The sequence below is a fragment of the Oncorhynchus nerka genome, linkage group LG18 (genome assembly GCF_034236695.1).
Source record: "Oncorhynchus nerka isolate Pitt River linkage group LG18, Oner_Uvic_2.0, whole genome shotgun sequence".
In the NCBI taxonomy this organism is placed as follows: domain Eukaryota; kingdom Metazoa; phylum Chordata; class Actinopteri; order Salmoniformes; family Salmonidae; genus Oncorhynchus; species Oncorhynchus nerka.
Window position 1 is genome coordinate 33608907 of NC_088413.1, and position 24427 is coordinate 33633333.

The 24427-nt window shown below is 42.3% G+C and overlaps 1 pseudogene; it reads right to left on the reverse strand.

Moving 5' to 3' along the window:
- Positions 1-1857: 1857 nt before the first annotated feature.
- LOC115145792 (PDZ and LIM domain protein 3-like) lies at positions 1858-24229 on the reverse strand (annotated as a pseudogene).
- Positions 24230-24427: the final 198 nt, after the last annotated feature.

A 24427-nucleotide genomic window follows, 5' to 3' on the forward strand; every position in this document is an offset into this window, starting at 1 on the left:
TTGGAGACAGAGGGGCCTCAGGTGTGCAGGAGCTTCGTCTTCTCATGCTGATCTCTGGGGTGATAGCCGGACTGTACCGAAATGGCCCTGATATGACAGGAACCTAAAACATTAATGAGCAGGGCTTAAATGCCATTACATTTAGGATCGTTTAGATATTGTTCCATCTAGACCTCTCATTTCAAAATTCAAGGCTAGCAAAATGCTTGGGCTAAAAAGCCAGCTACCTACAAGGCGACTGTAGCTAGCTAACGCAGCTAACTAAATAACACGCTAGCTACTGTAGCTAGCCAAAGCCAGACGTGGCTGGTTAGCTAATTAGCTACGGTTACAGTAAAACATGGTCAAACGGTAAATAATTCATAACTTACCCTCTGCAGGAACTCCGTTTGCGTGTTCCTGTAGCTACATGACACGTTCAAAATGCGAATTCATAATCGTAGCTAATTCGTTTCAAGATTGATTTATTAGGAAGAACGAAGTTTAGCCAAAGTGTACGGTTACCATGGTAACCGGAATTCCGATGTCCCTCAAATTTGAGCTAAACTCTGATTGGATGTAGTCATCAACAGTTCTTTCACACTTTTACACCCTTTTCAATTTTGGGAGGTTTGTGAGCCTTTTGCTACTTTAATTAACAAGTCATGTCGTATCTATAAATATACTTAGTATCGTCTTCAGAAATATCTGTATGCTTAATTAAATCTTATTCTATAGTAGGCCTATTTACAACGTTTCATGGACAACTGGGCTGTTGTATCGTGTACCACCACTCACCCTTATGCCATGTTGTAATACAGACTCTTGCCAAGGTACCCTTTTCCTATTACAACGGGATCAACTTACCTCTGATCTCACCCTGTCAAATGTCTATGATGTTTTGCCCCACTGAGAAAACATCTGGCATTATCTAGAAAAAGAGGGACGTGACACTTGAGTCCACCTAAATGTGTGGAAACTGAAAAGTTACCTACAAAAGTCACACAAGATACAGTATTCAGAGAAAGAAACTGTATCAGGGTCTGATTCACTGGGCTGAAGGGCTGAGGGTATTTAGCTGGGGTCTTTGGGGTGCTAATTGGAGCCAGGCCCTGTTTTATAGGCCTCTCACAACTGGTGGAGGGATATAGGCCACATCACTGTCAACTTACCTCATAACATAACTTTTTTTGAAAGAACACGCAAAACAAAATGTCATTGACTGTTAATTGTGGCTTAATTTACACATCCAGGACCAACGTGTCTTTTCAGACTACTTCTTCATATCCATTCATTTCTTCACCCACACAGCTGTTGGGATGGCCACTGAACACTCGGGGAAAGTATAGTTTCCTCGGGATAAAGGTTCAAATAATGTCGGCGAGCGACATGGATTAGGTTCCCTTCACTTCAGCAACATGACTCCTCACAATCTCATAATGATCCGCTCACGCACATAGTAGTTATATGACAAGCTCAACTGTTAGAAGACATGTAAAAAAAAAAAAATCTTTATCTCACTAGTTTTTGTCTAATCACAATTGCCCGTCCTCGCGTTCATCCCTTTCCGTTGTCACCCAAACACTTGCTGACCTTACAACTCATTCACTGACGCTCGCCGTTTGGCTGGACGCCAAATCCCAGGTCGTAAACAGACAGTACCCTTTATGCCTTGACGCCCTGTGAGGAATAACAGCTGACACGGGGAAGGTGACACATTCACAGCTCCGTCGTCGTCATCCCCCTTGAGAGACTCTCAGTGCCCTCGGTGACACTGTGACGTGCCAGCACTTCATCTAGTGTGTCTGCCTATTATTCAGTCGGCCAGCCAGCTCAGGAAAGGGATGGAGAGAAAGACAATGAGGCATTTCCACAACATGGAGTCAAAAAACCCTTTATTTGAAGTAAGAGAATATTCACAAACAAATGCACTGTGAGGATTTGTGCAAAAAAAAGCAAACAGACAATAGAACACAGGAGAACACAGATACAAACAGTTACAGTCAATGGAGCCTCACTGGCAGACATAATTTTTAGGATGGTGCGTGTGTGTGTGTGTGAGGAGGGTCCTATGCCGAGGGGAAAGCAGTGACAAGGTCATGGCCCTCCGGGGGTCTTGTTCGGGCTCGAGCGTGGGTCTCGCAGTACAGTTGGCCCTCCACGAAGAAGTAGCCCTTCTGTTTAAGGTTGACGTCACAGTCGGTGCACACGAAGCAGCTAGGGTGGCGGAACTTGTCTCTCGCTTTCACCACTGTGCCCCTATAGAAGAACAACAGAGGTAACAACGTGAGTAGGCTGAAGTTACCGCTGACGCTGATCTTGGGTCAGTTTAGCATTTCCCCCCACTAATGGTTAGGATTGGGGGAGGGGAAGCTGGAGCGGGGTTGCCAGATTACAAAAGTACATCAATGATTTGGGAGAGTGCTGCCTACCTCCTCTAACCACTCAAAGTACACTGAGTATACCAAACATTATGAACACCTTCCTAATATTGAGTTGGTTAATTTTGTAAATGACTATTGTAGCTGGAAACGGCGGATTCTTTTATGGAATATCTACATAGGCGTACAGAGGCCCATTATCAGCAACCATCACTCCTGTGTTCCAATGGCACGTTGTGTTAGCTAATCCAAGTTTATAATTTTAAAAAGGCTAATTGATCATTAGAAAACCCTTTTGCAATTATGTTGCACAGCTGAAAACTGTTGTCCTGATTAAAGAAGCAATAAAACTGGCCTTCTTTAGTCTAGTTGATTATCTGGAGCATCAGTTCGATTAAAGGTTCAAAATGGCCAGGAACAAAGGACTTTCTTCTGAAACTCGTCAGTCTATTGTTGTTCTGAGAAACAAAGGCTATTCCATGCGAGAAATTGCCGTTTCCAGCTACAATAGTCAATTGCAACATTAACAATGTCTACACTGTATTGCTGATCAATTTGATGTTATTTTAAATGGACAAAAAAAAAACCTTTTCTTTCAAAAACAAGGACATTTCTAAGTGACCCCAAACTTTTGAACGGTAGTGTAGATTTCTACACTATGACGTTGGAATAATCCTGTCAAATTGGGAGAATTATGATAATGCCCTTTTAGTGTAAGAGCTATTTAAAAAGACTGCCTGAAATATCAGCCTATTTTCGTGTGATGGAGTTTTTGCCTGGTGACATCACCAATAACAGAGTTCCAAACCTCTCTGCCAATAACAACTAGTTTTCCCCTCCCCACGCAAACCACTACCAGATAGTCCACAAAAATATTTTTCTTGAGAAATTGCTCTTTGTTTAGAGTTTATTTCGACTATTTTAATTGAAAACAATCAAAGTAAGGTATTTAATTGTTGCCCAGAATTTATTTGATAATGAGATTTTTTTATTTTAATGGCTACATTGGACCTTTAAGGGGCAACTAGTTTTTGGCAGAACTTTTTAGGTGTAACTCTTCTGGCTTGGGTACCAGTTTGTTTCTGTTATCATTATACTCCTTGCCACTCCTTGTCTGACCAAACACTTTTGATCAACACAACTAAGCAAACTCTCTGTAGAAGAAAGATACTGTTCGGCAACACAGGAGGTTGGTGGCACCTTAATTGGGGAGGACTGGCTCATGGTAACAGCTGGAATGGTATCAAAGACATCAAACGTGTTTAATGCTATTCCATTCGCTCCGTTCCCACCATTATTATGAGCCGTCCTCTCCTCAGCAGCCTCCTGTGTTTGGAATGACACAGAATAAAAGGAGTGGAATGTCATCTCAAAACAGGTTCTGGATTTCAGGCTATAACTCTTCTTATTATAATAAGTATTGAAAGAAATGGGTGCAACTCAGTACCAACTTTTCATATGACATTCTCAGAGCAGCTTCGTCTTCGAATTACTCACACAATGCCGTTTCCACACTTGTCACACAGGGGCAGCTTCTGCAGGTTTCCTGTGGGCGGCGGTGGCTTAGTCATGGGCGCTCTCACCGTCCTCGTCACCATGGGGCGAGTGCCTGGACAACACATGGGACACACACTATTGGTACCCTAATCCCTATATAGTGCTCTACTTCGAGCTGGTCAATACAGTACATAGAGAATAGGTTACCATTTGTGACACAGAACACAAGTCACAAGCAAATTATTAAAATTAGGAGCATACCGTAATTGAAGGATATTAAATCATTTTAAAATTGAAATACAAAAAGGAGCAGAGCGTTAGCGACATATACTGTATATCGTCACAGATATGTCACCATAGCACAGTATATTGATGATGTCACCATAGCACAGTATATTGATGATGTCACCATAGCACAGTATATTGATGATGTCACCATAGCACAGTATACACATGGGTGACAGGGTAGCCTAGTGGTTAGAGCGTTGGACTAGTAACCGGAAGGTTGCAAGTTCAAATCCCCTAGCTGACAAGGTCGTTCTGCCCCTGAACAGGCAGTTAACCCACTGTTCCTTGATATATTGATAACACCATATCACAGTATATTGATGATGACACCATAGCACAGTATATTGATGATATCACCATAGCACAGTATGTGATGATGACACCGTAGCAGAGTATATTGATGATGACACCATAGCACAGTATCTTGCATGCATGGATACATCATCTCAATCTATTGCACACTTCCTGTATATTCACCAGCATTGAACCCCCCCACTCCCCCAAACAACACAGTGGCGATCTGTCATTCAGGGTAGGTGGGGCAGAGTACCACCTGTTTTGAGCCCCATATTTTTACATACATAAATATATATATATATATATATATATATACACACACACACACACATATATATACACACATATATATATATATATATATATATATATATACATATACACACACACATATACACAAAGAAATAAAATGTTTTGGGCTTGCTTGTTTTGCATGTTATTTTGGCATTAATACATAGCACATATCAGTTTACAAACAATGTAAAAAAAAATAAGTTAAAAAACGATATATCATTGAGTTAATAAATCGTCATTCAAACATGGTCTCTTTTTTTGTTTTCTTGAGTGAGGCAGCTCCAAAATGCAGATGTTTCAGCCTAGCTCAGTGCTTTCTGCGGTGGTGGTGCGAGCCAGCAGAAAATAGGAGCATTGCGCCATAATTGGCTCAGTGTTCTGTCACTCATGGGGACACTACGTCATCACCAAGTTTAAGTCCTTAGTAAGCATAGACATCCAAAATGTCAACCCTTTGGGTCCTGCCATAGAGTTATATTACAAGTACCCTTCCAAGAAGGCTCAAGGTCATTGGCCACAGATAAATTACATCAAATCACATTATATGTACAGTAGCTTTGATTGGACTGATCATGTCAACATTTTAGTTTCAAAGTCTTAGCTAGCAGTCATCATCATGAATCCAGTCAGCAATCTACTGACACATCCTTTTTAATCCTTGTCATATGAAGAGAAAAAATGAAGAGAAATTAGATTAAACCTATTGGTGCTCATCGGCCATTGGACATAAAGATTACACAACAAGTTGGAAATCGCAAATTCAACAAGGATTGTAATGATTCAGTGGCTAACTGCGAGCATTGCAAAGCAACCACTAGCCTGCTATACAATGGAGTGGCTGTGTGTTTTTTTTTTATCCCCCCACCCCAGAGTTCCCACTATAAATCCAGAGAATGCCAGACTTTGATGACAAAATGTGCCCTTACAAGACCACCGCTCCCACCTTCAGAAGGTGAGTCCAAAAATGTATTGTATGCTGCTGCATAAATGATGTAATATGCCAGGGAGATATGTATACTGTAGCTAAAAAAGTAATACTAAGTAAGCTGTTAGCAGCCCATGTGCCTCACCCTAATAATTTGGTCTATTTTCACCAACGTGGTATTGTAAACACATCGTTCGTGGCCGGTGTGTTTTTCAAACTTTTTTTTGTACAGCACACACAACATTCTATAATAGGGAAAGGGGGATACCTAGTCAGTTGTACAACTGAAATGTGTCTTCTGCATTTAACCCAACTCCTCTGAATCAGAGGCCATAATCGACATCCACGTCTTCGGCGCCCAGGGAACAGTGGGTTAACTGGCTTGCTCAGGGGCAGAACAACAGATTTTTACATTGTCAGCGCTGGGATTCAATCCAGTAACCTTTTGGTTACTGGCCAATGCTCTAGCCACTAGGCTAACTGCCGCCCCTAGAATTGTGTTATTTGATGTGTCAGATTAAAAGCTTATTTAACACGTCAAATAGTGTTATGACGTATCTTTTTTGACACGCAAAGACCCAAACAGCGTTCAATGTGCCTCACCCGAATAATTTGGTCAGTAATTTGGTCTATTTTCCTCTTAATTTCACCTACTGTTCTAACTTGGTGGTGCGCATAACCTGTAGCCTATAACCTGTTTTAGAGAAATGTAATCATTGAATATTGTAAGAGCTTTCATTGTCTGTTTATATGCCCCTTTTATTTATCCTATGGTTCTGACTTGGTGTACAGGGAGAACACTAAGAACGGTCCATGTTCTGAATTCTGTCGCTGTACATTTCAAAAGTGCTGAACAAATAGTTATATTGACTCCTCCGTCGTTCGCTCATTAATGTCTTAATCAAAACTACAAATGGCCTCTTATCCGCTTGTCGTCCCCTTACGTCATAGTTTGTACATCTCAATTAGAAACCACATTTGTTTAAGCAAGTCAACCATATCAGCGGTAAATGAGGCTGAATAAACTGTTTCGCTGCCAGACAAGGCTCCACTGATAGCCAGGTGTAGCGGTGGTAAGGTGTTGGGACTGATGTACTGTATGTAAGCCCTAACAGTTTGGGGGCACCGTTTGTCACCGTTATAGTGCAACTAATGTCTTGTTTAGTGTTGTGTAGTGGCTTTGCTGACATGCAGCCCACATTTGATTTTGTTTGTAATTTCATGTGATACCAGATCCATTTATGAAAACCTGGACGAGGAGACCAGGGCAAGTCGGTCTGATGCTTTTGTGAAAGAAAATGACAGCGTCCGCTTCGTCGTAAAGGGATCTGTCGTCTGTCAGGACGCAGCTATTGATGTTGAACAGGGTCCACACCAATTGGTCAGAGCCACACCAAGGCTTTTCGGTTGTTGTTTTTTTTTTTAAATAGAGAAACTATTTTCAGTTCCAAGGATGGCGATTCTCCTAATCTGGATGGACAGACAACAGATGGTGGTTCCAAGTAAATTACACATAATATCACTGAGCTCACAAGCCCTAGAGCAGCGATCAAAGTTTTGTTGGAAGCTGCTGTTCTTGTTTTTGGATGAAATTTTTGCCCTGTAAAAAGGAAGAATTGTTTTTAAATTATAATTGATAACCTAAATGATGTTAAATCTTTATTTCATACCATAGATACACATTACATTTCATTCACAGATAAGTTCAGGGATAGCCTTGCAGCTGTCCATACAGGTTATTTTATTTGTTACAGTACAAGCACACACAACGACAGTCATTAATAAGAAGCTGTCGACTTGTCAGTCAGTGCCATGTAAATCGGTATCATTGATGTAAGTCATTATCTTATCGTATCTTATCTTAAACACTATAGGTTGTTCAGAGCAGGTTGCCTCAAGCAACTCAATGTAAACATAAACTTGAATGTTGAATTGGTCTTTTACAATGGTGGACTTTAAAACGGATCACAATATGCGTTTGTGTGGTTAAAAATGAGGTTTGAAAGAGAAAATAAAAAATTGCTTACCACTGAAGATTGGTTTAGAGTTGGAAATCCACACGCATAGTTGACAAAATCAGACACTAAAGAGGAAGTAAAAATAGACAACTAGTCCGTCACAGGTCTGACTGGACAAATAAGTTTTGCGTAAGAAAATCTGAGGACTGAGAATTCCTGCCTAAAGATTATTTTTTTGTGACAAAGCATCCGACTGGGTATATAATATATACTGAACAAAAATATAAACGCAACATACAACAATTTCATTGATTTGATTGAGTTACAGTTCATATAAGGAAATCAGTCAATTTAAATAAATAAATTAGGACCTAATCTATGGATTTCACATGACTGGGAATACAGATTTGAATCTGTTGGTCAGACTCCTTAAAAAAAATGAGCCTAACAATCTTGTCACAGTATTTGTGCATTCAAATTGCCATCAATAAAATGCAAATGTGTTCGTTGTCCGTAGTTTATGCCTGCCCATTCCATAACCCCGCCATCACCATCAGCAAACCGCTCGCCCACACAACGCCATACATGTGGTCTGCGGTTGTGAGGCCGTTTGGACGTTCTGCCAAATTCTCTAAAACAACTTGAGGGGGCTTATGGTAGAGAAATTAACATTCAATTCTCTGGCAACAGCTCTGGTGGACAAGTCGGCATGCCAATTGCACTCTACCTCAACTTGAGACATCTGTGGCATTGTGTTGTATGACAAAACTGCACATTTTAGAGTGGCCTTTTATTGTCCCCAGCACAAGGTGCATCTGTGTAATGATCATGCTATTTAAATCAGCTTCTTTATATGCCACATTTTTGTTCATAGGCCTTATCTAGCACATCAGTACCACCCAAAGTGACCGTGTTAGCCTGCTGAACCAAAGCCTAGACATGTAATCTGTTCACTACTAATTCATTTGTATATAGAGTTCACTCCTTGTGTACACACTTTTCAAGATCAGAACAATGTAAATTCTGAATTATCTCCCTGTACTTTGTCTTATAAAATGAATGCCCAACAAAATACTGATTTCAAGTGATATCTTCATTTTGGTTGTGGCTCTTTCCAATAGTTTTTGGGGTCAAAATGTATGCGATGTTGATAGCTAGAGGTGTTAATTAAACTATAGGTCTTGAAGTGAGTGAGCGGTAGAGAGCTCACCCACACTGACGACGACTTGAACACCAACAGGTTTGTCCTTGATGTGTCTCATTGAGAAAGAATACATTATTATATGCAAACGTGAAGCTCTTCTTGAGTGCGGGACTGCAGCATTATAGCCTGGAATCCACACTGAATGATGATATAATTTCCCACCCATATCATAATGAAAGGGAAGTTACTTAGTGGAGAACTGACCGTCGCTGTCGACAAAGTCCTGCAGGGCCTTGAAGGAACCTGATTGCCGGGGCTCCTGGGGCTCCTCCTGGTCTTTCAGGAGCATGCGGTACACATCAGACTCCTCGATGGAGGTCAGCGTCTTGCTACTGCAGAGAGGGAAACACACACACACAGAGATGAGCAAAAATATACACACACACACAAAGAGATGAGCATTAACAGATGCAGCAGATGCACAAACACACAAAAATATCTCACATTTTGTGGAGATGGAGAAAAAAATGGGAAAGGGGGATACCTAGTCAGTTGTACAACTGGATGCGTTCAACTGAAATGTGTCTTCTGTATTTAACCCAAACCCCTCTGAATCAGAGATGTGCCAGGGGCTGCTTTAAGTCGACATCGGCTGCACCTGTTCCATCCGAGATCTGCGGCTACCATGGAAAGCACTGTTCATCTGCCCCAGCAGACACCAGTGTAGTCATAACAACACTATCCTCCATATCAGATTTAACATCAGAGTCGTATTAAGACCTGGGGGTCCAGCACTCCCCAGCTCCAGGTTTAGGGACGGGCTGCAAGTCATAGGGGGAAATGATGCCTGCCAGCTGGGGCACTCTCACTCCAGGGCCCTGAGGCTTTTGGTTATCACAGGCTGCATCAGGTCAAAAGGAGGCCCGCCAGACATTACAGAGACCAGACCTGGGGTCAAATACTATTTGAAATAATTTCCAAATACTGTTTTTAGTACTTTATTGAGCTTTCCTGGCTTAATGGACCAATAAAATAGTCCCACAATGGCAAACCCCACCCATGTGGTACTCCAGGCAGGCTAGAAGTATTTGCGCTCAAAGTACTTGAAAGATTTCAAATAGTATTTGAACTCAGGTCTGACAGAGACACACATAACACAGGCATCAGCAGACGTCCATAAAAGGAAGTGAAGAGAGGGAAAAACAGAGAGGAAGAATGGATGGGAGGAGAACGGAGAGAATGGAGAGAGGAGGTTAGAGATGACATGGGGTGAAGAAGCATGAGGGTGCAGACGCCTTTCGTATACACAGCTCTTTTTATAGCCACCACCCATAGTCAGAACACCAAGTCATCTAACCAGAATTTGCTGAAAGAGATCTACAGGCCAATAATACGACACATGGATTGAATACGCTATATATGTATATATACACTGAGTGTACCAGACATTAGGAACACCTTCCTAATATTGAGTTGCACCCCTTTTTGCCCTCAGAACAGCCTCAATTCAATGGGCGTGGACAAGGTGTCGAAAGCGTTCCACAGGGATGCTGGCCCATGTTGACTCCAATGCTTCCCACAGTTGTGTCAAGTTGGCTGGATGTTCTTTGGGTGGTGGGACCATTTTTTTCTGTATACACTACCATTCAAAAGTTTGGGGTCATGTAGAAATGTCCTTGTTCTTGAAATAAAAGCACATATTTTGTCCATTAAAATAACATCAAATTGATCAGAATACAGTGGAGACATTGTTAATGTTGCAAATGACTATTGTAGCTGGAAACGGCAGATTTGTAACGGAACATCTACATACAGTTGAAGTCGGAAGTTTACATACACTTAGGTTGGAGTCATTAAAACTTGTTTTTCAACCATTCCACAGATTTCCTGTTAACCAACTATAGTTTTGGCAAGTCGGTTAGGACATCTGCTTTGTGCATGACAAGTAATTTTTCCAACAATTGTTTACAGACAGATTTCTTCACATATAATTCACTGTATCACAATTCCAGTGGGTCAGAAGTTTACATACACTAAGTTGACTGTGCCTTTAAGGATTGGTTGCAAATGGTTCTTCCAAATGGACAATGACCCCAAGCATACTTAGAAAGTTGTGGAAAATGGCACAAGGACAAGAAAGTCAAGATATTGGCCATCACATAGCCCGGACCTCAATACTATAGAACATTTGTGGGCAGAACTGATAAAGCGTGTGCGGGCAAGGAGGCTGTCAGGAGGAATGGGCCAAAATTCACCCAACTTATTGTTGGAAGGCTACCCAAAATGTTTGACCCAAGTAAAGCAATTTAAAAGGCAATGCTACTACCAAATACTAATTGAGTGTATGTAAACTTCTGACCAACTGGGAATGTGATGAAAGAAATAAAAGCTGAAATAAATCATTCTCACAACTATTATTCTGACATTTCACAATCTTAAAATAAAGTGGTGATCCTAACTGACCTAAGACAGGGAATTTTTACTAGGATTAAATGTCAGGAATTGTGAAAAACTGAGTTTAAATGTATTTGGCTAAAAGGCCCATTATCAGCAACCATCACTACTGTGTTTCAATGGCACGTTGTGTTAGCCAATCCAAGTTTAGCATTTTAAAAGGCTAATTGATCATTAGAAAATCCTTTTTCAATTTTGTTAGCACCGCTGAAAACAGTTGTACTGATTAAAGAAACAATAAAACTGGCCTTCTTTAGACTAGTTGAGTATCTGAAGCATCAGCATTTGTGGGTTCGATTACAAGCTCAAAATGGCCAGAACCTAAGAACTTTCTTCTGAAACTCGTCAGTCTTTTCTTGTTCTGAGAAATGAAGGCTATTCCATGTGAGAAATTGCCAAGAAACTGAAGATCTCGTACAACGCTGTGTAGTACTCCTTTCACAGAACAGCGTAATCTGGCTCTAACCAGAAAATATAGAGAAGTAGGTAGTATATATATATTTATATATAAATAAGTGGAGGCCCCTCAGGAGGAAGGGGAGGACCATCCTCCTCAGTAAAATGTCATAAATATAAAAATAGTATAACATTAAAAAAAGATTAAACAAAACAAATTATATTCATATATCACCAAATAATTGGTTAAAATATACTGTTTTGCGATGAAGGTCTACAGTAACTTCAACAGCACTGTCTGTGCTTGCACCATGGTGTAGCCGGAGGAAAGATAATGTAGCCAGAGGAGGATGGACGCTAACTTCAATACAAGATATAGGAGGCTCGTAGGCCTCACTCTCTTCCATAGACATACATGGTAATTATGACCACTTCTGGAGGATGTCCTCCAACCAATCAAAGCTTTTGCAGTATGAACTGACATCGTGTCCATCCGTTCATAGATGTAGGATCAGATAATGAACCTAGTTTGTTGTATTGGGATTGTGCCACAGAGCATTATGGGGGTTCTATGTGTTGAGAAGATTGGTGACATTGTTGGATAGAGATTAAGAGTGAAGAGTGAAGAGTGATAGTTGAGCATTTTTGGGACATTATTCAATTCAGATGAGTTTTTTCAAAATGCAGGAGATGGATGAGGTATATTATACATTGTTTTCTTAGGTTTAGAATTTTATTGTTGTGTCAAGTTAGTGCAATGTATTTAAATTTGCCTTTCTAGCTAGCTACCAGCGCTCGCAGTTTTCTCCGCCAGAATGGTAGAATGGCCAACGCTGCCGAAAATGTTGGACTTTTTGTTGAAGAACCCCTTTCATTCTCTGGGGTACACGGAAAAGGTGCGAATTAAAAGCGAGGGTCGACCTCTGCCTGAGATCAGTTTCATGGAGAAGGATGAAAAGGTGAGAGCGTTCAATACCAACTGGCATCAAAAGTAAAGCTGGTTAACAGGGAGCCTATTATCAATCTGCCTGTAAATGCACCTTAAGGTTCTTTACATTCTGAACATCTTTTCTGAGATTTGGAAAACAACTCCGAATGATTTGATAGCTTCCATTGCATCATCCATTCAAAGTTAGATTAAAAGAGAGAGGTTAACGCAGCATATTTCTTCTCATGCGCTCAAGTAGGCGTTGCACTTTCCCCCGGAATTTATTGAGCAAAGATGATAACACATAATCACTCCGGACAGACAAGTAAAAACTCATGACATAAATGTCTCTGCATCCCAGGCTACGCCTAAACATGAGAAATCTGACATGCTGTATGGTATCTGCTCTATGGGTTGAAAACAATACTTTTTCTGTCTGATCAACTGTAGGCTACTAATTAGAGTAGCTGCATACAGTCTATGAGCCCTGTCCATCTGGTCAAGGTAAACTAATTGGTAGCGTTATGTATTTATAGTCCATTTGTGTGTCAGGAGAAATTGTGAAAGTGACAACATGTTGGTTATATTCAAAATTGGGCTGGCTAGGTTGCCTATATGTTTTGAATCCAAAATTATTCACTGAAATGAATCAATCAACATAATGGCAGATGTGAGTCATTTATTTTATTTTTACAAGGCCTACAGTTGCATAGGCCTGCATGATGCAAACATGCATAAAGCTCAGCCCCGTGATTATCAGTTGTCGTCTGTGTCTGGGTAGAGGAAATCCCCCTCCTAATCTAGTCTAAATACAGAGTTTTTTTTTTAAACCATGTGACTTGATTAAGAAAAACTGCTCCCATCATAGCCCATATAAAACATTTTTACAACTGATTATTAATTGTCATACCTTATAAGGTCCAGAGTTTTCCTAGTTAGGTTAACATATAAGGAAAAACTCCAGGCCCTAGGGGGTAAAAATTGCTCCACTGCTCTATGGTGCCACCATTCTGCTTGAAGCTGTCAGTTATCGTCAGGTATGTGGATGATCAGGGCTTTATTCAGGAACGTTTCTTGGGTTACATGATGTCTCATGTGCCCGCTCATCCACTGGCACATTGAATGTTTCCCTTCCAAACACTGTGTACCCCAATCAATTTCCTCTCATTACTGTATGTAGAGTCAATCACATACACAATCCCATTAACACGTCAAAGATCTTACTCCTTGCTTGGACTAACTAGCTCTTTTGTCTACCTGTGTAGTGTCTTGTGTTGTTGTTTTTTTGTCTTCTCAGTAATATCGTGTCCTCCTGCACTGGTCAAGCCTCTGAACACCTCAACTCATGCCTCATACCCTCATTCAATCACTGCTGTGGTCCCCTTTTCAACACTGTAAGTAGCCTTCTCATCCCTCATAATATTGTACTATAAATGTCTTTAGGTTAAAATAATTAGTCTCTGATGATTTTTTAAACACACTTTGTGATCTCCGTGTGTTCCGTGCCTATACTGGGGGTCTCCCATCCTCCTCAATTTTCCAAGTCACCAGCCTCCACTGAAATACTGTATATAAATATATTTTTTACATTGTATGTTTTATATTCAATCTACTTGCAGTGAATCAGCTCAACATCTCCTCCTCATTCAGTCATCTAACAGACACCCATCCAGAGCGACCCACAGAAGGAACCAGCGCCAACGCCCTGCTCAAGGGCACGTTGATAGATCTCCCACAAGGTCAAAAACGGGGACCAGAACCAGCGACCTATCAGCCACCGGCCAAGCTCCCAATCGCCAGTCCACCAGCCCTCCAAGATACCCCCCACAGTTCCCCAAGAGCTGCCCCCCCCCCGCCCCCGCCAATGCACAAAACAAACGGAAAACAACAACACAAAAAACAGAAGACATCAAGGACAACAAAATATGCTAACTGAATATGTTTGAGTACATGTATGGCACTATTTACCTGTGTCTGTGTACGTCTGTGTATTTGAATGAGAGTGTGTGTATATGCATGTGAACAAACACCTGCGCGGCATCAGCCTCAGGCAAACATGCATTAGCTGTAAGAACACTGCCCCTCAGGGTCATTCAAACTGACTTTTTGTTTTGTTTGGACTTTATTGTTTTACTTTTATATTTGACCGTCATTATATCCCCCACCCAGAAACTCCACTCCTACTTGTCTCCAATTCCACATCCCAAACCTCAGCTTATCCCACGTATCTCTGCTCGCCACCCTCTTCGGATTTCTACACACCATTATATCTTTCAACTATGCTGTGATATTTAACATACAATTTGAATCTATCTAATCGAATAGAATCCACAGATTGTGAGTTGAAGATAAATACTGTTACTGAGATATTAGTATATCAGTAATTGACTGACCCGGTCTCCCGACAATACCATTTCTAGGGATAAAAAAAAAATCTGTTACACACTTTCAGCCATCCCTGAGCCCAGAAACACGCAAAAACAATACCAAAACAAATGGTCTATTGATTCTGTATCCTCACAACAAAATCTGCAGAGCTACGATGATTGTATGTCCCAAATATTCAACATTTTGTTGGTAGCAAGAATTCGGTACAATAATGTTAGCTTAAAAGCACGAAGTCTTGAATCTAGCTTCGTATTATATATCAACTCATACCATAGAATCCATACATCAAAAATATCTTCAACTTTTTTCCAATCTGTATGGCTCAGCTATCAACATCCTGGTCTTCAAATGAAACTGGTGTACTTTCCTATTTATGCTATTTTTATTCCTCTGCCAGTTTTGATCCTTTATATTGGGAAGACAGACCAGTTCCCTACCTCCTCCCGCTGCCACCTGCCTCCTCCATTTTGGGGGTAATGCTGTAATCATTTGGTTGTAATCTTGGATTGAGCAGACCTTCCGATATAATTATGATAACTCTACCATTCCAATTTACAATATAATTTAAAAACAAAATCCCCATTTCAAACATTTTTTTTTTCCATAAATACTGGTATTTAATGCACAAGTGGCTGTTCCACTGGATGTCATCCAATTTGAGTTCAGCTAAATGACTTAAATGTAATGTAATGTAAAATTTTTTCCATAAATATTGGTATTTAATTGCATCTGAGTTCAGCCATAATATTTTTTGTTCTCTCGTTTCAGGGGGATGAAATTTAAATTGTAGCCAGCTTTGCAATGCTTGTTTGGGGGATTTTTTCTCTTCTTCAATTAATCGAAAATGAGACAAGGCAATCTGCACAAAGGCAAAAATTTCATTTTTAAACAATGGATGAGCTTTTCTTAGTAATCGACTTGAGAACCATTTCGGGTTAAAGTTATACTTTTGGATAAGTAAAGCTTTTAGAGAGAGGTTTAGTGCTTTTATACTTAATCATCTCAACCCTGCAAGTTCATACTCATTTTAAAGATAGGACACGCTTTATCCTGTCTGGTTTAGCATCCCAGATAAAGCGAAATATGATATGTTTTGAAAAACGAATCATCAGGAGTAGGCAGCACCATAAGTAAACTAGTAAACTAAGACTAAGGAGTTAATCAGTGCATTTTTTCCATAAATAGACAGGAATTTCCCTCTCCATGGTTGCAGTTTTCTATTGAAATTCATCGTGGAGATCTCATTTATATATTTTGTGATATGAATACCAAGTATGTCTACTTGACTGTCAGACCATTTTATAGGTAAACTGCAGGGTCGTGTAAAAGTTGTATTTATTTAAAGATCCAAAATGTAAAATTGTACACTTATCGTAATTAGGTTTTAGTCCAGAAAGGTTATCTAGATCTTCAATGAAACATTGCAGGGATCAAGCTTGCGGACTTAATATAAAACTTGAGTCATCGGCATTCATGGACACCTTCGCTTTTAAGCCTTGGATTTCTAATCCTCTAATGTTATTTGATCTGATTTTAATAGCTAACATTTCGATGACCATAACGAATAGATATAGTGAAGGCGGACACCCTTGTTTAACTCCTCTTGACAATTCAAAACCGCTATTTACCATTTTACACCTGGGGTTGCTATACATTACTTTTACCCATTTCATAAGAGAATCGCCGACATTGAAAAAATCCAGGCATTTATAAATAAAATACAGCCTTTCCTTATCAAAAGCCTTTTAAAAAAAAAACGCTATAAATACCAGGCCTGGCTTCTTAGATGTTTCATATTTTATTATTTCTAGTAGTTGTCATGTATTTATCTCCAAGTGTGGACCATTCTTGATACATATGGGTAGAAACAACATTGATTCAACCAGTTTGTGGTCACAAGACCTCACTATTACAAGTACTCAAAAGTTTCTACTGAAACACTTGATCAAAATATGAACAGTGAAGAGCCGCTGTACTGAACTGTACACTGTAAGCTGATGTGAACCTCGGCTAGCATGATTTATGTCTGTCTATCAGAAACAGATCCTGCTAAAGCCAGGGAAAAAGTCATTCCTGTGTGCTTGGGTAATACATGCACCGCGGTGACACCCCATATATCTACTAGCAAGGCTAATGAGATCCACATGACTTCCTGGGAACTGAAATTCGAGGATACAAGACTCTATATCCTTCTCTGATTTCCATACTGTCTCAATAAAGTGTAATATATGTTTATTTTATTTATATATATATATATATATTTTTTTTTACACACACACACACATATATACATATATGCTTTGTCATTATGGGGTATTGTGTGTAGATTGATGAGGGGGGGAAAATAATGTAACCCATTTTAGAATAAGGCTGTAACGTAACAAAATGTGGAAAAAGTCAAGGGGTCTGAATAATCTCCGAATGCACTGTATATATTTAAAGTACCTTGACATAACATTTAACGTGTTTTAGAACAGAAACTATCAGAGAAGACGACAGTGGAAGCTAACACAGCAATACTGGTGTCACCATGACGACAGATCGAAATCAGACAGACACCCAACCACCCATCAACCCACCGACCATCTCACCAACCCAGCCAGCCAACTCACCCCTCTGGCTTGTCCTGGACCAGGCCCCTCATCTGTCCGTGCATGGCGTCCTGGATGTTGCCTGAGGAGTAGAGGCCTATGGGGGTGTTGTAGGCTGTGCTCACCACCTGACGATGGTCGTCGATGTTAGCTGCAGCTATAAAGGGCTGGGCCTTGCGGTTGTGACCTGTACCAATGGGTTTGAACTCCTGAATGGAGAGCGAGAGAGAAAAAGACAAGGAGGCCTTATGTTATGTTCTCTGACGCACACAAACACCAACAGGTGTAGACACAAATACAACTAAAACAAATACGCACACAGTCTCCCCCCCTAATTAGATCCTCATGGTATCGCTCACCTGTTGCTCAGCCTCCAAGTTGATTTTGAACGGGTTAGCTTTCCCGTCTTCCGTGACTTGAGGCGACCATAGCCTGGTTTCTGGTCTGGGAACAAGAAACAGGTCATGATCAAACAGAGTTTACTGTCAACTCCCTCGACCGACCGCAGGTGAAACGATTATGACCACAGACCAAACATTGGTTTACATGGCAGCTGGGCCACAGTACACTGAGCACTCATAAATCAAACCCAACTTCATACACTTCCTTTGGTGTGTGAACAGTATAAAAGAGTGTGTGTGTGTGTGTGTGTGTGTATGAAAGAGAATTTGTGCGAGTATGTGCGTGGGCATGTATAAGTGTGTCTGTACTAGAGAGTGGGTGTGTGTAGCTCATTTCTTGGCGTTCTTGGGTATGAAATCGTCTTTTTCCAGCTTTGGAACATTCTACATAAGATGGAACGTTCTATGTGGTATTAAAGCGATCTTGGGATCCATCAAGTACAGTAAGTTCTGTAGATAGTCAAACATGAATGTGTGTTTGACTAGCTATGTGTGTCATAGGATACACCCATTGGTAGTCACTTGTGTCACTGATGTTTGTATACATCTCTATTGTATGGTGTGTGCTTTTATGTGAGAGGCGTGTGTGTGTTTGAGTATGTGTGTTTGTGAGAGTATTAGTGTGTGTGTGTGCGTTTATGTGGGATGTGTGTGCGTATTAGTTTGTGTGTGTAAGTGTGTGCATGTCAGTGTGTATGTTTACGTGAGAGGACTGTATGTGGGGTGGGCATCAATGTGTGCATGTCAGTGTGTGTGTGTGTGTGTGTATGTTAATGTGCGTGCAGGTGTGTGTGCGTGTATGTCTCCAGTGTGTGTGTAAGTATCAGGTGAGTGTGTACGCGTGTCTGTATCGGTATGTGAGTGTCCCACAGTGTGGACCCTGACCTCTGGACAGTGAGAATGAGCTGGTAGATGGCGTCTTTGATCTTGTTCTGGGCCTCACAGTGCATCATGTCCTCCGCCGGGATGCCCTCGATGGCCAGGATGACATCACCAGGACACAGGTTGGCCACCGCCGCCTTACTGCCCGGAGTGATCTGCCCAGAGAGAGAGAGAACGAGAGGGGTGACGGAGATGGATCATTATTCATTCAATTGTCACAAATTATTCTAATAATGGTTGCCGTTATTAGTGTCGTCTTCGGTTACTTTGGTGAAGTAAGCAAACGTCTTCACTTTTCATACTTAGAAAGTGAACTGAACTGAGAGAGAGGGAGATGGAAAGAGAGAGAAGTGAAGTGAGAACCCCGGCTGCTGCCAAGGTATATTTTTTACGATTCTCTCCCATATATAACTCAGTACGACTTATAAAACCCGATTATTCAGAGCAAGGCGGAGAGAGAGAGAGAGAGAGAGAGAGAGAGAGAGAGAGAGAGACGGAGACAGAGAGAGGAGAGGGAGAGAGACAGAGACAGAGAGAAGAGAGATCAGTAAGGTTGTTAATAATCTACTATTAGCCAGGCAGAAATGTGTGCCATATGTGTGTGGATCCGTAGTCACACAAACAACATGGGAATAATCCTTCTTACCTCACCACACAAGCATGCCATCTCCATCTCAATCCCTTCCTCCCTTGTCCCCACCATCACTTCCCCATCTCTCTCTTTCATCATAATCAAATGGCATGTACTGTCCTATGTATACATAATGAATGAACACAATGTAGCCTGCTCTCTATTAGTGCCACCTCATCATCCGCCTGTAGTTAGGTTGGCCCGCTCTATATCAGTGCCACCTCATCATCCGCCTGTAGTTAGGTTGGCCCGCTCTATATCAATGCCACCTCATCATCCGCCTGTAATTAGGTTGGCCCGCTCTGTATCAATGCCACCTCATCATCCGCCTGTAATTAGGTTAGCCCGCTCTATATCAGTGCCACCTCATCATCCGCCTGTAGTTAGGTTGGCCCGCTCTATATCAGTGCCACCTCATCATCCGCCTGTAGTTAGGTTGGCCCGCTCTATATCAGTGCCACCTCATCATCCGCCTGTAGTTAGGTTGGCCCGCTCTATATCAGTGCCACCTCATCATCCGCCTGTAGTTAGGTTGGCCCGCTCTATATCAGTGCCACCTCATCTATCTGACTGATTGTAGTTGAACAAACCTCTTTGGGCCTAATTGATCCATTAGGTTAACTGTAGGCCCACTTCTAGTAACGCAGACTCCCTTTAAGCACTTCTGGTCCATAGAACCTCTAATAAAAGCATAGACTTGCATGATTCTATTTCCTCCTAACACCTCGTTGCCACAACGTTGCATATAGATTTGGGAGAAAGTTGTTCATGAAATGACCCTATGGCAAAATTTTTGACGACCCAATTGTGTTGATAGGGTTGCTGGATTTTGTGCACAACAACCCACAACTATATGCTATTTATGTTCATGCCAATTAAGAAGCAATACCAAAACTCCCAACTCAAAAGTCGATTTTGTTGCAAAAGTTGAAATATACATTTGCTGGGAGTTTGCGGTTTGTTTTAGTAGCCCGTCTACTTGACAGTGTCCCGGCCTCCAGAGTACATGGTTGAAACCTCTCTGTGTATGAAGTCAGGAGGTAAACCTCTCTCTCTCTGCATATAAAGTCATTTGCCCTCGCTGGTATTTGAGCTCGTGCAAACTGTTTATTTCCCCCATCTCTCTGTGTGGACGAAGTAAACACGTGTTTCGTCCTGCCAACTGACAGTTTACAGACGGAATACGGACACGAGCCGGGACGAAATGATTGGGTTTTATAAGTGGTAACGAGTAACATACGGGAGAGAATAGTAAAAATATAGAGAGAGAAAGAGAGAGAGAGCAATTGAAGTTAAAACCTCAAAAGTAGCCGGGGTTTTAAACTTCAAAATACTCCCTATTTTTCGTCCATTTACTTCAAATGCTCTCTTTCTGTGTGTGTGTGTGTGCGTGTGTGTGTGTATCTCCCTCTGTCTCTCACAGCTTGCAATATTTCTTTCCCTCTCTCGCTCTCTCTCTCTCTCTCTCTCTCTCTCTCTCTCTCTGATGGGGTTTTCTTCTCTGGTGGAAGAGAACCATATTGCGTTTCAGGCGCAACGTTGTAGTTCTCACAGGGGAGACGTTACATTGAAGCTTGGATCACGGGCCTATAAATAACCCAGGAGGAGAGAGTCACGGGATGCGGAGGGAACATGAGTGATTTACACGATTCAAACTTTGGCATTTTCCTTGACAACCATCTGCATCTCCCTGTGGCGTGCATCATTTTTACTACTCTCCTATCCATTCCGACAGTCAGTCCCAAATCGCTCCGAAACCCGTCATTTGGCCTTTAAAAAAAAATGTTTGCAGATCTGTAAGGTGAAAATCAATATGGTGGAAAGGTCCTCCATTACACTGGAACCCATCCAGACTCTTCAGATCTGCAGACATTGAAGGGTTAGGGCCAAAAGGAGGGCAAGGAGGCGAATTGGGAGCGGCTCCAAAAGTTTCCTGTATGGATGGACCCCTGGGTTGTGTTCGGGAGGGAGAAAGCAATGGTTTGAAAATGGGGAGCTACAACCATAACTTGTCCAATAAGAAGCCCTCATTTTCATTTTGCTATGCACACACACACACACACACACACACCACTGAACACAACCCCTAGTTTCTTCCCTACTCCGCTTCCAGTCTCAGCCAAACATGCACGGCCGCAGCTAATTTAAACGTCACTCGTCATCCGTCCTGGATTCCCTCGTTTACTGGAACCCGGGAAATGGACGTCAATTAATAATGTTTCGTTTACGCTTTCACTTGGAAACAAAAATCAACCGAAGAAGGGGATGTTTTTTTAAAAACAAAAAACAGCCTGGGAAGACATCCCCGAGACAAGGTCGAGGTTTCAAGCTCTGCGAGCGAGAGGAATGTGCCAGTGGCTAAATCTCATTGCAAGTGAACCGCCCCTCGAGCGAGAGCTAGTAAAGACCACGTAGAGAGGGTTTAAGAAGCTTTCGATCAACGACTGCTGTGTGAGAGGTTAGGAGTAAAGTGATGAGAGCTTGTCTAGTGGGTGGATTGTGAAGGGATAGGTGAACATGAGGGCATTTAAATCAATCGAGGAGAAAGATTGAAAAACAACGAACGGAGTCAGATTGTACTTCATCCCCCTGATGGTTAAGGTTAGGCTTGGAGATACGGTAATCTGACCCTAGATCTGTGGTTAGGGGCACCAGCTACCTACTTGTCTGACATCATGGTCGAGACCCCAGTTTTGACCCCTCCCTCTCGCCAGCCTCCCTCCCCTTCATCAGCTTGCGGGTTCTCTGCTCACACAACAGGTGTGTAGTGGCCATCAGGGGCCGATGATTCACAGATCTCACCGGTAACTCTTTTAGCTCCCGGCCCTGGTGCCAGGCCTAAACTTAGACACACGACAGGGATTACTGATACTCCTATGGTTACACACACACACACACACACCCTTGCCAAAGTTAAAATAGAAAACTACAACATATACACACACACTCACACACAGAGACAGACAGACACACATACAAGCACACACACAATGTTAACACAAACACATGATGATGATCTCTCTCACACACCTACAGTTGAATGTCTTAACTTGAGCAAAATGAAGGGCATTCTCAGAATAACTCCAGCTAGATGTCTACCCAGGAAGCTGCACTTTGGTCGCCAGCTATTAACCCATTCCCAGCAGCCTGCGTTCATTCAGCTGCTGTGTGTGTGTGTATCCTAGTAGATGATGCAAACAGCTATTTCCAACTGAGCTGCAGATATTTACTGGAACACGGGTGTGTGTGCGCACGCACGTACATGTGTGTGTGTGTGTGTTCCCCCAGCCGCGCAGCCTTCCACCACATAAGAAAGATCCCTGCTGTATCATGGTTTAACACAACCCTAAAACACACATTCACAATCCAGTGGTCTTTCACTGTATGAATCTAAGGCTGTTTAGGGAATGGCTGAGGCTGTGTGTGTGTGTCCAAATGGCCTCCTATTCCCTTTTTTGGTGAACTACTTTTGAAGGGATTTCTATGGGCCCGGGTCAAAAGGAGTGCATACTGCATGTTGCCATTTGGGACGCAGACTTTTGGCAGCGTTACTCTGTGGTCAGTCTGGTTGAATACACAGAGCTCCTCCCTGCTGTTTCTCATCCTAGCTAGTTCATCCATCGCAGCTAGTTAACTGAGACGAGAGGTTAAAGGGAAGGTGAGCCAAGTACGGCGGCAGTAAGAGAGAGAAGTGTGTGTGTGGGGGGGGGGGGTGAGAGACACACGCACACCATAGGCTAAAACAGAGCGGATCAACATAATCCCCTACACACAGAATACAATGGTGGAACGGTTGAGTATAATCTGACCATTTGTGTTCTCTGTAGGAAGACACACGCACCTCCCTACTACTGCGTCCTCCTCACCCACACAAACACCTGGCACCAGGCTCACTCAAAAGATGCTCGAGCACACATCACACATGCAAAACATACTGTAAACACACAATCCCCCACCCATTGTCAGTCTTCTCAGTCTAAAAGTATCAGGCACACTCTCTTACCCTGGAGATGGTGAGGGGCTGGTTGAAGTCCTTGCCCCCAGTCAGTCGGAACCCCCACGGGGCCGGGCCATTTAGGACAACATCCAGTGGCATGTCCCCCTCTCTGTCCCTCGTCTCTGTAGCTGGAAGTACACTGGTGTGTGTCCCAAACACAGCCGGGTTCTCAGAAACAGAGCAGAGGGACGACTTACTCGTGTACCCTTTTAAACTCGCGGAGGGGTGGTGGTGGAGGGGGGATCCCTCCCCTGAGCGAAGTCATTGGCCCCAACTCAGGACCAGAGGCATTTCTCCCTCTCTCGCTCTTTTTCCTCTTTTGGCTGGCGCACACTTACTCCCGTGCTCCTTTACTTCTGTTTGGTCTCGCTCTCTATCACTTTCTCTCTCCCCCTCCTTCTCGGACGTAGCAGCTCTTTCTGAACACGATACTGTACCTGTTATACTTGAACTCAGCCAACTCGTGTAGCGTCATCCTTCTCCAGCTTCGTCTCGCTCCACCTGTATGCCTATGAACATCCAGGGGAAGAGTGGAGGTAGGCCAGTGTCTGTGAGCGTGCGGCCCACTCTTCTCTCCTCGTCCCCGGGTTGCCTCGGAGCCTGACTGGGTCCCCCACTCCGCACTCTGTCTGACGCTCTTGTCCGGCTGCTCCTGCCCTTATTTGGTCTGCAGGCGCAGCTCCTCGCGCAGGGCCTATTGATCTTTAGCGGTCCCAGAGCACTCTTCATTTAATTTGAGATCTCTCGTTATTTTTCTTTTTGTGTGATCTGGACACGAACCAATCTCCATTCTTAACGTTTCACTCACACACGCTCTCTCTCGTGAGTGTTTGACAGAAACGAGGTCGGAGGCGTTTGCATTACCATTAGTGGAGGCAATTTTTCTTAATATCTCGCACTCCTAACAGTAACCGTTACAAAAATATCTAATGCAATTAAGTCATCCGTCAAAACACAAGCAGTTCTTATGTGTATATGTGCATGACAACAATGTAA